The 12419-nt window shown below is 46.7% G+C and overlaps 1 non-coding gene across 1 annotated transcript; it reads right to left on the bottom strand.

The window, feature by feature from the left end:
* Positions 1–7394: 7394 nt before the first annotated feature.
* Positions 7395–7501, bottom strand: LOC118020414. The gene has a single exon (XR_004681857.1). It is a non-coding gene; the product is annotated as a U6 spliceosomal RNA (small nuclear RNA).
* Positions 7502–12419: the final 4918 nt, after the last annotated feature.

A 12419-nucleotide genomic window follows, 5' to 3' on the forward strand; every position in this document is an offset into this window, starting at 1 on the left:
ACTCAAAATGCAATCATCACGACTCACCCAGCAGGCACAGCAACATGCAGGCTGACATGTGCCTACACATACTAAAAATGCACGCAATGTGATGCAGCCTGATAAAACAAGTGGCTCCCTTCCCCAGACCTTCAACAAAACCGTAGAGCTGCGTGGAGAGGGCAGGAACTTCACAGCCAGATGAATGGGGGCCCAAAGCTGTTTCCTTCAACAGTGAGTGGTGTGATCTGGGGCAAGTCACTGGAAGTGTCAGTCTGAAAAGATGATAATTACAATACTTAGTTTTGGGGTCTCATTGTGAGGATCATATAAGACAATGTCTGTAAAAGAATGATCTAGAACACTTAAAGAGAGTTATTGCAGAAATGCCAAGAATCTGAAACGGGAGGAGAGAGGGGAGTCCAGTGCTGAGCTCACCTTTTTTATAGTGTTTTACCCAATAAAGTGGCCTCATCTGTTTCTCAACTCCTTTGGGGCTTTTTGCCTCTTAACAGTAAGACTTGGACCCTAGCTGGCTTTGCTCTGTTCTGGACCTCTTTTTGTTTTGCCTCAATAAATGAGCCAGCCCACCATCTGAGTGGGAATGCCACATTTCCCCCCTACGTCTCCCTCCACCCACCACCGACAATTCCCAATGCCCAGTGCAGAGCTGGGGACAGCAGGTCCTCGGAGGGAGGCTGGGAAAGGAGAATCGAAATCATCTTCAGCCTCAAACCTCTTCCCCAACTCCCTCCCTCCTTCCCCTGCCTCAATGGAGCCTATTTGGATGGGAGGGCCAGCAGTGAGCAGGAAGGGCAGGGACAAAGAAGGGCACAGGAGTGACACTCTGGATATGGATCCAGATCCAGATCTGGGGTAAATTATTTTGGAATGAGAACCAAACTAAAAAGCACTGCAAAAAGAGAAATTCTCTCCCTCCTCTCTTCCTCTTTTATCTGAAAAACTGTCAGATGGAAAAGGAAGAAGGTCAAATGAAGCAGTCCAGACCTGAGACAGGTTAGAATTTGAGAATCCTATTGGCAACTATTTTGCATAATGCTTTCCCCAGCTTTGTCTCATTTCAACCTTCACGTCTTGGTGAAGCAGATGCTGTTGGCCCATTCTATAGATGGTAAAATTGAGACTAAAAGAAGCATCGTCACTTGCCTGAGAATCACACAGCAAGGAAATACCAGATATGGGGCTCATACCTGAGTTTGCCTTCTCTAGGTCCTAGGTTCTTCCTATTATGGGGGGTCATTTATCCACAGGACAGAAAAGAACTTCTGAGTCCTGGGCCCATCTCAGACTCTCCTCTATCTCCTGGCCCCTGCCACTGACAATCCAGACACCCAAGCGACCTCGGTGGGGTGCATGTGAAGCTACTCACTGATTCACCAAGCTGCACTCAGGATTTGTGCACTTTTCTGTGTACATGATCTAGTTCTTTTAAAAAGACACAACAAACAAATATAATTTTAAAATCTACTGGAATATCACCTTCCACTAAAGGCTTTTTCTAATTTTTATTCGTAAAAGCACCCTATATAATGGGACCCCCTGCCTGTCTCTCCAGCCCACCACCCCCCACTTTGTGCAGGACCCACAGAGGCCAGGCTCTCCCGCTGCTGTTCCTTTCTTTCCAGAACTCTTCCCTCCTTGGGCAGGTTGGTTCCCACTGCCTCATCCCTCCGGCCTCCGGTGAGACAATCCTGCCTCCAGGAGTCTTCTCTGCCCACCACTCCTCCAGAGTTGGGACCCAGACCCACTAAGCCTCCCAGCACCAGGGCCCACTTCCTGCACGGCCCTGCCGTTCTGAGCTGGAAACGCCTGTTTCTCTGTCTGCCGCCACCAGTCCGTGAACTCCTTGAAGGCAGGCAGGGCCTATGCTCTGTAATTCCTGCTTCCCAGCCGCCCGCTCAGCAGAGAGGCCCCACAGGTGTCTCTGGATCAAAGAACGAATGAATCAACTCCCTGCCCATCTTCCAGTAGGGTTTGTTTCCCTCTTGACTTAAAACTCTGCTTTTTCAGCTGCGTGCTCTGTCCCTTTGCCTAATCTGAAATTCTGGGGTGGGCGGGGGGCGGGGGTGTTGGCGCACGAGAGGGGTTCTGTAGTGGGTTGGGTTGAATTGTGTCCTCCAAAAAGATATATCCAACCCACGGTACTTGCAAATGTGACCCTATTTGGAGATAGGGTCTTTGCAGACATAATAAAGGATCTCAAAATGAGATCACTTTGGATTTAGGGTGGGCCCTAAATCAGCCACGCGAAGAGGGAGGCAGGGGTCGGAGTGATGCTGCCATAAGCTAGGGGAGGCAAAGAGTGGCTTCTCCCTTCGAGCCTTCCACAGGAGCACAGGGTTTTGGGCCTCCAGACCTGCGTGAAAATAAATTTCTGTTGTTTGAAAGCTTGTGGCATTTGTTCCCGCGGCCCTAGGAAACCAGGATTAGCCGCAACCGTGCCCCTCATGGCTGCGACATCCCAGCCACCCACCTGCCCCAGCATCTTCAGAAACCTCACCATGCAAACAGTAGGGCCTCCGTGAAAGACCTTACGAGGTGCTGAGCCCCAAAGGCCTTGTCTGCATTTTCAGCTGGGTCGCCTATTCTCAAGGTTGACTGAGGCCAACGCAAGGTTCTCCCAACCCCATGGTCAGGTCAGCCGGTCAGCGTGGAAAGCACTAGCGTCGGCGGGTGCTCACTGCCCGCCAGCCATGCCACACTGGTGTCCCATTCGGTCAACTTCTGCTCAAGACGTCTTCTTGAGTATGTTCTCAAGGCCCACCTTCGAGAAGAGGGAACTGAGGCTCAGGGGGGTGGGGCCGCCGGCTTGAGATCTCACAGTGCTCCCACTGTGGGTGTTGGGTCTGGAGCCCTGGGCTCCCAGGGCTGTCCTTCACTTGGCTGAGCTACCAGGCTTTGTGACAGGAACAGAGTCAGGACAGGGAGAAGGAAGAGCGGGGGAGAGACCAGTGGAGGAGAGGGGTTCAGCTAGCAGACTTTGTGTTTTTGCTTTCATAGGCTGGGAACAGTTAGGTATCATACTTCTAACTTTCCATGTGTTGTGCTGGTGCCACATATAAACCTTGAGTGATCCTTATCTATGATCGGTATGCATCTGTATGTGCAAAATTAATCATACTGGGCGCCTGGGTGGCTCAGTTGGTTAAGCGACTGCCTTCAGCTCAGGTCATGATCCTGGAGTCCCGGGATCGAGTCCCGCATCGGGCTCCCTGCTCGGCGGGGAGTCTGCTTCTCCCTCTGACCCTCCCCCTCTCATGCTCTCTCTCTCTCTCTCTCAAATAAATAAATAAAATCTTGAAAAAAAAAAAAAAAGAAATAGAGCTATGGGGTCGCCTGGGTGGCTCAGTTGGTTGAGCGACTGCCTTCGGCTCAGGTCATGATCCTGGAGTCCCGGGATCGAGTCCCTCATCGGGCTCCCTGCTCGGCAGGAAGTCTGCTTCTCCCTCTGACCCTCCTCCCTCTCATGCTCTCTGTCTCTCATTCTCTCTGTCTCAAATAAATAAATAAAATCTTAAAAAAAAATTAATCATACTGTAAAGCCGCCATGGGAATTCCAGGCAACCCCACAACGACGGCAGGAAGCACAAGCGTGAGAGCGGGCACGTCACTGCCACAGACACAAGAGCACTGGTCCCGGGGGCGCGTGTGTGAAGGGGGTGGGCCCCTAATCCGCCTCCTCGCTGCTCATCGCCTTGCTCTGGGTAACATACATGCTGGTCAGTGAGCCACCCAGGCCTGCAGTCACCTGCAGCATCGACGCGGGCTCGTCCCTGGCACTTCGGAGAGAGGTCACACGCTTTCATGCGCTCGGCAACTATTTACAGAGCGCCAACCGTATGTCGGCAGAAAGCAATCATATGGTAATAACATTGTACGGTGACAGATGGCAACTACACTTATCCTGGTGAACATTTCATAATATATGTAACTGTGGATTCGCTAGGTTCTACACCTGATACTAATATAACATTGTATGTCAGCTATCACTCTATAAAAATAAATAGGAAAAGGGGGGAACACAATCTATTCCTATAAAGCTTACATTCTACTGGGGGGGGGAGGAGAGAGACAATAAAAAGTAAATACATAAATATATACTATTTCACTGAGAAGTGAGAAGGAAAATCAAATGGGGGACTGGGAGAGACTGGGGGTGCCATGTTATGCAGGTCATCCAGGAGGGCCTTCCTGATAAGGTGACAGGAGAGCAGAGGCCTGAGGAGGTGAGAGTGAAGTCTGTGGATACTTGGAGGGGGAGGGAACTGCAAGTATAAATGATCTGAAGGTAGAATGTGCTTGAAAAGTTCCAATAATGTCCAGGAGACCTTCGAGGCTGGAGCAGAGGGAGCTGAGATAGGGCAGGAGGAAGCCAGTCTGAGAATTTGCCAGGACACTGTCCACACAGGGTCTGCTGGCCACAGTGAGGACCTTGGACTGCTCTGGGTGTGATGAGAAGCCACTGGGGGTGGGGGGAGGTCTGGTGCAGGTTCTGGAAGGATAAACAACAGAGGGCAGGCTGGAGGCAAGGAGGCCAGGGAGAAGGCTGCTGTCAGATTCCGGGGGATGGAGAGTCCTGGATGGAGGCGTTGAGTCACAGTAGATTGGAGCAGACTGAAAAGGACGAAGAAAAGGAAGGGAAAGGAAGGTGAGGGGAAGAAAGAAAAAGGGTGGAAAGGAGAAAATACAAATGAAGTGTGAGAGAAAAGACTGTTTTACATAGAAACAAGAACTCCGTCGTTAATTACTGCATGTCAGACTCTGGGACCGGCAAAAGGGAAATGGATACCTCCCAGGTGCCAGCCTCTGTACTAGATCTTCATATGTCCCACCTCATCATATAACGATCGTTTGAGGTAGGAATCATGAGCCTCTATTCACATGAGGAATCTGAGGCCCAGAGAAGTTAAGTAATTTCTCTAAGGTCACACAGCCAATATGGGAATGCTGGAATCAGAGTCGAGAGATTGTCTAAGTCCAAAGCCTGTTCGTTCCAAGCCTCATTCTGGCTGGGTGCAGAGAAGATTATCGACATAGTCCCTGCCCTCAAAAACTTCCCTGACTTACAACAGCCCCATGAGGTCAGAACTGTTATTGTCTCTATTTTTTAGAAATGAGAAAACGGATGCCCAGAGAGGTTAAGTGACTTGCCCAAGTCACAATAGCTGGTAGGCGGCAGAGCCAAGATTCAGTGCTGGTCTACCTCCTCGTATCTTAACCACGACTCTGTGTCATTACGTAACGCCATTGTTTCGACCTTTAGTAAAATATATTTTTAAACTTCATTTACAGATAGGTGGTGGGTAAGAAGAGAACCAAGTCATCTATGCCGACCAGTTCTCTAAGACTTCTTGAAGAACACACACGCACACACAAGGGCACATACACACATTTATTGACATGTATACATACACATATGGATATGGACACACCCATAAAGTGCATGCATACACAACATTCCAAAGTCAATTACTTCCTAAATTAACCTCTGTTATCTGGGTCTCTGGGGAAGTTAAGTCATTTGCCCAATCATGATGGACTGCCAAAGCCATCTTGTCTATTCCCAGGAAGTAGGCGGTCTTCAGATTACTTCTTAAAAAGTCAACTGGAACATTCTGTTACCATTTCCTTGAGAAGCTCAAGGAAGGGGTAGTAGTAGGACAGTTGAAATGTCAAATATTCATCCCTCGGCAATAGAGGGCTCCTAAAAACACCGATTCCCAGTGCCCTGCTTCTTCTCCGGAAATGCAGACTCAACTACTCTGGTAATTCAGTTTGGAGCATCAGGAGGAAAAAGACTCCTGTTGAGAGGTACTGTGGTCTAGGGAAATGAGTGGAAACTCACTTTGTCCTCCGACAGCCCTGAGTTCTAAGCCGGTTTCCAGCCCTTCCTGGCTATGTGATCCCAAAGAGGTGACTGGGTTCCCCTATAAACAAAACAAGGATAATATAATACCTCCTTCTGCGCTATCACGAGGATTATAAAGATCCCTTAAATAAAGTGTCAAGCACACAGCTGATGTTGATGGAGGGCAAAGTTCAGAGTCTTCACCTTTTCCCTACAAGGCACAGAGTCACTAACTTCCAACCAGTAGAACCTATAATTACTATCTCTGGCCACCATGGGAAGGAGTTTAAAAGAGGGGGGAAAAAAAAGGCTGTCAGATGTTTTCACGCAGAAAGGCAGGCCCAGGCATCATTACCATGTTGCTAGGTAGTGTTAAGCCACCCACCTAGCCCCAGAGTGGGCAGCAATTAATGTAATTAGTGCAGTGATGAGTGTCCTCTGCAACGATAAACAGCTTGGTCCTGCAGAACTTGACAGACCTGCTGGTCCCCTGGGGCTCCTGACCTTGAACGTCCACTCGGGGAGTGGTGTAGTACGGTTTAGTGGAAAGAGACAGGCTTGGAGTCAGATGGAACCAGAAGTCAATCCTGTCTTTGCTAATTCCTAGCCGTGTGTCTGAAGGCAAGCTGTGTCCCCTGAGTCTTCATCTCCTTATCCAGAATATGGGGCTAATAGTATTTTCACAGGGTTATAATTACCTCTACCATCATCATCTCATCGTCCTGGAAAACCCCAAACCGGGCTGGTGTTGAACTGGCAAAAGGGTGGACATAAACATTGCTGATACCTAGCGCAGGAGCAGCCCCATTCTTCTCTGGCTAAAGTCAGAGCAGGCAGCACTGATCTGACCAGCTTTAGGGAAACTATTGGAGTTTGGAATGTAAAGCATATTGATACCTAGAATAAAAAGGGAGAGAAAGTACCCCTTGATCTGATCATTTAAGATAATGTTATAAATAATTACCACTAATATTATCGGCAATACCACCACTTACGTAAAACAAAAGCACCGCGGCAATCTGGCAGTTGGGCCTCAGAGAACACCCAGTTCAGCAGTTCTCAACCCTTTCCGTGGCATCTTGGACAGGTGAGACTCACATAGCCTAACAGTCTAGGCAGAGAAAACAATTCATGGGGTAATAATAATAAACATTTCCAGCTGCTAGCTGTCAATCCAGTTTTCTCTCCCACCAGAGAAAGCTTTTCAGTATCCCTGGGTGTAAGCTGAAGCTATTAAAGGGATAACTTTTTGAATCCACTCTAATTTGTTTAATAAAATGGAGGTTGGGAGTCAGCACTACAGTGGAGAACCAGTGATCTGGCCCAGGCCTTCACGCTATTGGTGGAGAAGCTGAGGCCCCAAGTGACCCATCTAGCCTGTCATGCTAGCATATACTTCTTGCTCAATCGGTATCTGCTGAATGAGAATTCGTGAATGAATAGGCAAATGAGATGACATGACCAAGGTTACCCAAACTGTATGTGGCTAGTAACACGTACGGTTTGAAACTTTGGGACTGGGAGTCAATTTATTTGTTTGTTTTTTTAGTATATGGAACGCTTCACAAATTTGCATGTCATCCTTGTGCAGGGGCCAAGCTAATCTCCTCTGTATTGTTCCAATTTTAGTATATGTGCTACCGAAGCGAGCGCTGGGGGTGAATTTGGAATGTGGTACCTAGAAATGCATGTTCATTGTATTTCCTTTCTTTATTTTGCTCAACGGTAGCCTGGGAAATGAAACCACTTCCCCACAGACATGGCAGCATAGAGTGAGCCACAGTAATAGCCCGAAAAGACGTGGAGTTCTAGAATCTTCAAAATATGGACGATACCAGGGCCGCCTGTGTGGCTCGGTCAGTTATGCAACCGACTCTTTGGTTTCAGCTCAGATCATGATCTCAGGGTCGTGGGATCGAGTCCTGTGTCGGGCTCCCCGCTCAGCAGGGAGTCTGCCTGAGGTTCTCTTTCTCTCCCTCTTGCTCTGACCCTCTCCCCCCACTCTCCAGTGTCCAATCTCCAGCACTTAAAAGCCACAACTGAGAGCCCCCCATACAGTAGACACTTTAACTGACCAGTGGAAAACGGAAGATCTTTTAACAGAATTGACCTAGTGCAGAGCCCGTAGAAACAGTCCTCAACAGCTGATCACTGGTGATGGCTCTTCCCTGCCTTTTCCTCTGCCCCGAATGCCCTTCCCAAACCACTCTCCTCTCCCAAGCTCAGCATTTATATCCTTTGTGTTGTAGCCCCTCTTTAGAGAGGCCCTTTCAGATCATCCCCTTTAAGAAGATCCTCCATTTTATTTCCTTAAAGCCAGAAGTGTTTGGAGATCTTCTAGGTCAGTAGCTCAACTGTCTCCCAACTCCCCCATCAGGTAATATTCAATATCCTGCTAGCTACACCGCAGGGAAAACATAGTTCCAGATCTCAGGCAATCCCCACCTGGCTTTTTTCACTCCTAACACTTGCTGCTTACTGTGATTTCATATTAATTTATTTATTACCTATATATAGCAACTATAATACCAGTGATCACAGTTGACATTTACTGGGCACTTCCCGGGTTAGGTACTCATCATTCATTTAACATCCATAACAACCCTCTGAAATAGATTCTATTGTGAACCTTATTTTACAGATGAGGAGACAGATTCAGAGAGAGGAGTTTGACCAAGTGCATATAGTGTGTCAAGGACAGAGCCAGACATCAGAGCCAGACACTCTGGCTCCAGAGGTTAAGTGCTTAACCTCTAGGTGATATAGAAGCACCATGAGGGCAGATTCCCTGTCTTTTTTGCCCACCACTTCATTCCCAGGACCTTGTATAATGTGTGGTATGGGATAGATCCTCAATCAGTATTTGTCAAAAGAATGAAAAGTCAGCAGGGAGCGGGGAGGGAGGGAGGGAAGGAGGGAAGGAGGAGCACTGAGGAGGAAGATATGCCCCTAGCCCCTTCATGCCCTTGCATAGGTAAAGTAGGGCTGGGACCCACTGGAGATAGAGTTGAATGAGACAGTGTCCCTGTCCTGGAAGAGTGCCTGCATCCGCATCTCAAGGGGGTCCACTAGTTCCGATGCTCTTAGGAAAGCCCAGGGCCCTTCGCTGCCTAGGAAAGGGGGTTCAGCTCTAATGCAACCATTCTGCTCCAGGGCCCTTATGCGGGCCCTCAGAGCACATCAGGGAATATGACAGAGCCCTCTCTCCAGGAGTCACAGGCTAGTGAGGAAGAAGAGCCCTGCAACCAAGGAGAGGAGGGCGGTGTGGACCAATCAGACAGGGAAGGGAGGGAAGTCTCTGAATGTATTCTGCCTCTGGGAGTCTCTGCTTGGGCAGCTCATGAAGCCCGGGACTGGGGGGGCTCTTGGTCGAGAACTGCACCCCTCGGCCTCTACATCAGCATATGCAGCCGCCTTGCTCTACAACATGATACTGTGACACATGAGACTTGAAGACAAGCTAAGACTGATCACTAGAGGAATGAGAACTGCCTTCTTTCACACTGATTTTTCCCAGGATGTTAGCATTTTTTTCCACTGAGGAACAGCAGGGGAACAGAGACTGTCCTGCACAGGGGAATGTGATTGCCTCAGAGGCATACAGAACTAGGGGGACTGGGCATAGTGCCCTTTCACCCTCCGTCCTCCTGCTGAGCTATTTGCCCACGTTGCCTTTCTTAAAAGGGTTTATTGCATGGTGTGCCCCCATCTTCAAGCACCTGCCCTCACCACCATAACTGGGCAGCCTCCTCTCTCCCTTATGCCTTCCATCAAGCAATCTTTGCCAGTTTTAAGGTTGAATCCTATATTTGCTATAGTGTGTGTGTGTGTGTGTGTGTATTTATTTATTTATTCTGTCAAAATTTAACAGGTCTTTTTAGGATACTGAGAGTTTTATCTTAGCATTGTGGTTACAAAACTGCACAGGTTTTCAGTGGTCTGCCTCAACCTTATTTTTGCAAAAAGGCCTATTATTTTTTAACGTACAACTCTGCAGAACACCAAGCTTTGCAGGAACTTCCATGTCACGTTGTAGCAGAAATGCCTGTAGCATTTTCTACCTGCTCCTATGGCATTCCTTACCCAAGTTCTATGAAGTAGGGGGAAGTGGCAATTACCACCCTCATTTTCAGATGAAGGAACTGAGGCTCAGAGATGTTTAGTGACGCATCCAAAGGCGATGAAACAGTACTTGAATCCAAGTCTTCAAGTCCATTTACCCAATTTTCACTGTACCCACAACATTTAGCACATTTCCTAGTGATATGGTAAGCAATTGATCAGTAAGATATTCAGGGAACAATTAATTCTGCCCACAGATCATTCCTTTATCCAACAATAGGGTCCATGAATGCCATTTGGGGGAGAAAATGAGGGAAAGAAGGTAGCTAAATTTTTTGAACTTCTACTATGAGCCAAGAATGACATTTGATGCTTTTTGAACACACACACACACACACACGCTGTGAGATAGCTGTTGTCATTCCATTTTATAGACAAGAAACTGATGTTCAACAGTTTAAGGAAACTGCCCAAGATCATACTACTGGGAAGGGAATGCATTGAGATTTGAACCCAAGTCTTCCTGATTCCAAAGCCCATACTTTTCCACTGTATCAGTGGAGAATGCCTACCTCCTATAGAATAAGAGAATACTTTCGGTGGTACAAGGACAAATCTATTTATTTGAATGACTGTGTATTTATTTTTACAGTGGTCTAAACGTTTCTGGCAAGTAATATTTGTTATCAACATAAAATTGTAAGACATCATCTCCTATAAAAAACAGCTTTAAGTTTTAAGAAAGTAAATCTCTTTAAAGAAAAATACCAAGAAAATTAATTTTAGATCTGTAAGTGAACATAGCAAAATGGAGAAAGCAGTGCGTAAATCACTGAAACTTGAGGAACACAACTCCTAATCCTTACAAAGCCCTTAATAAAACATTTTCTTTATGCAGTTGATTCCCATGAGCTAGATCAGCAGATATCGTCTAAATTAGCTCGAATAGAAAGGAAATTAAAATAGGCATGATTCCCTGGCCAGTGTCTTCAGGAATTTAACATGGCACTCTTTATTTCAGCGTCTGTGACAATTGGTGTTTTTGTCCCAGGACTCAGACGTAGTAGGTCTAAGAAGTGCTTGGGTTCTCGCAAGACAGAGGAAGCAGTAGAGAAAGAAGACAATATATATTTTAAAGAGAGTAATGGAAGTTTCAGGGCCTAGTGACTATTCCCAAATGATCCATACACTTGATGTTTGTGTTATGCAGAGAGAAAAGTGAAAAGCCCTGGGCTCACTCTAGACACCTGGGTTTCAATCCTATCTTAGCTACTAATTTAATGTGTCACTCAGGTAAGTGACAGCTGGGAGGTCCACTGTCCCCACTGGCTGAATGAAGGAATTTTGATTTCCATAACCACTTTCCAGCAATGTGAGACACACCCAATCAAGAATAACTATAATTGGCAAAAGCAGCTGTCCATGTAAGTTAGAAGGCGCCTGCCTACCATGGGCACCAGAGCCCTTCCTGCTCTAAGAATCTCTGATTTCATGATTTAAGCTCCTTGTGCTACAGATGGCCAGACAATTAGCAGGGATGCATATAGAGGGCCATTAAAGTCTCTGAATTATGCTTAGAATGTCACATCACAAGCCACATAAGCCAAGCTGGTGTAAACGCCTACCTGCCCTTCCAGGCAATGAGGACTCTGATTAATTAAATGCCCATGTGGCTATCACTAAGCTCATTATAATTGTAAATATGGAGTTTGTATTTTTAAGAAATGCTTAATGCAACTTTATAATATATTGAACACAATTTAAACTATGCTGGCTAAGTATTCTCTTTTCCTCACTTTATTGCTATTTTTATAACTAACAAAGCAGTGAATGTGGATTATAGTAGATGACTATACAGCAAATATTCACTATCTCCTTCCATATCCTCCATGACCTCCAAGCTTCACTGATATTGGACTTGTGGCTTGCTTCAACTATAGAAATGTGGCTTGCTTCAACTATAGACATGTGGCTTGCTTCAACTATAGAAAGTGGGCAAAAATGACAGTATACCAGTTCCAAGCCTCAGTCTTAAAAAGCTTCCCACGTTTCCATTTGCCCCAAACTCTGCCATGAGAAGAACAGATCCCTGGTAGATCCTGCCTCTCTAGGATGAGTTCCAGAATGAGACACATCAAGCAGACCTGCACTGGACTCTCAACCCTATCTCTTCAGGGTGCCCATGAACACATGCAATATGGCACTCGAGTCAGCAGTTCCAGGAGAAACCAGCATCACTACTCTGAAAACTGCCAGGGAGCCCCGTGTGGTGGAGAGAAGAGACCACCTACCAGGACCTTAAGAAGTGTAAGCCACCTCAGCTAACCTGCAGACCCATAAGCAGGAAAAACAGTACTTAACCTTAGATAGCACTCCGATTTTGTGGTGGTTTGTTTCATGACAAAAGCTGATTAATCCACCTATTGTGACCAGGAAAAATTTACAGAAATCATATGCTTTTAAAAAGTACCATCTCTTTATCCCACCCCCAGTGAAAGTAGCTGACAAT

Source organism: Mirounga leonina, unplaced genomic scaffold, assembly GCF_011800145.1.
Source record: "Mirounga leonina isolate KUSES-001 unplaced genomic scaffold, KU_Mleo_1.0 Mir_173, whole genome shotgun sequence".
Lineage (NCBI taxonomy): Eukaryota > Metazoa > Chordata > Mammalia > Carnivora > Phocidae > Mirounga > Mirounga leonina.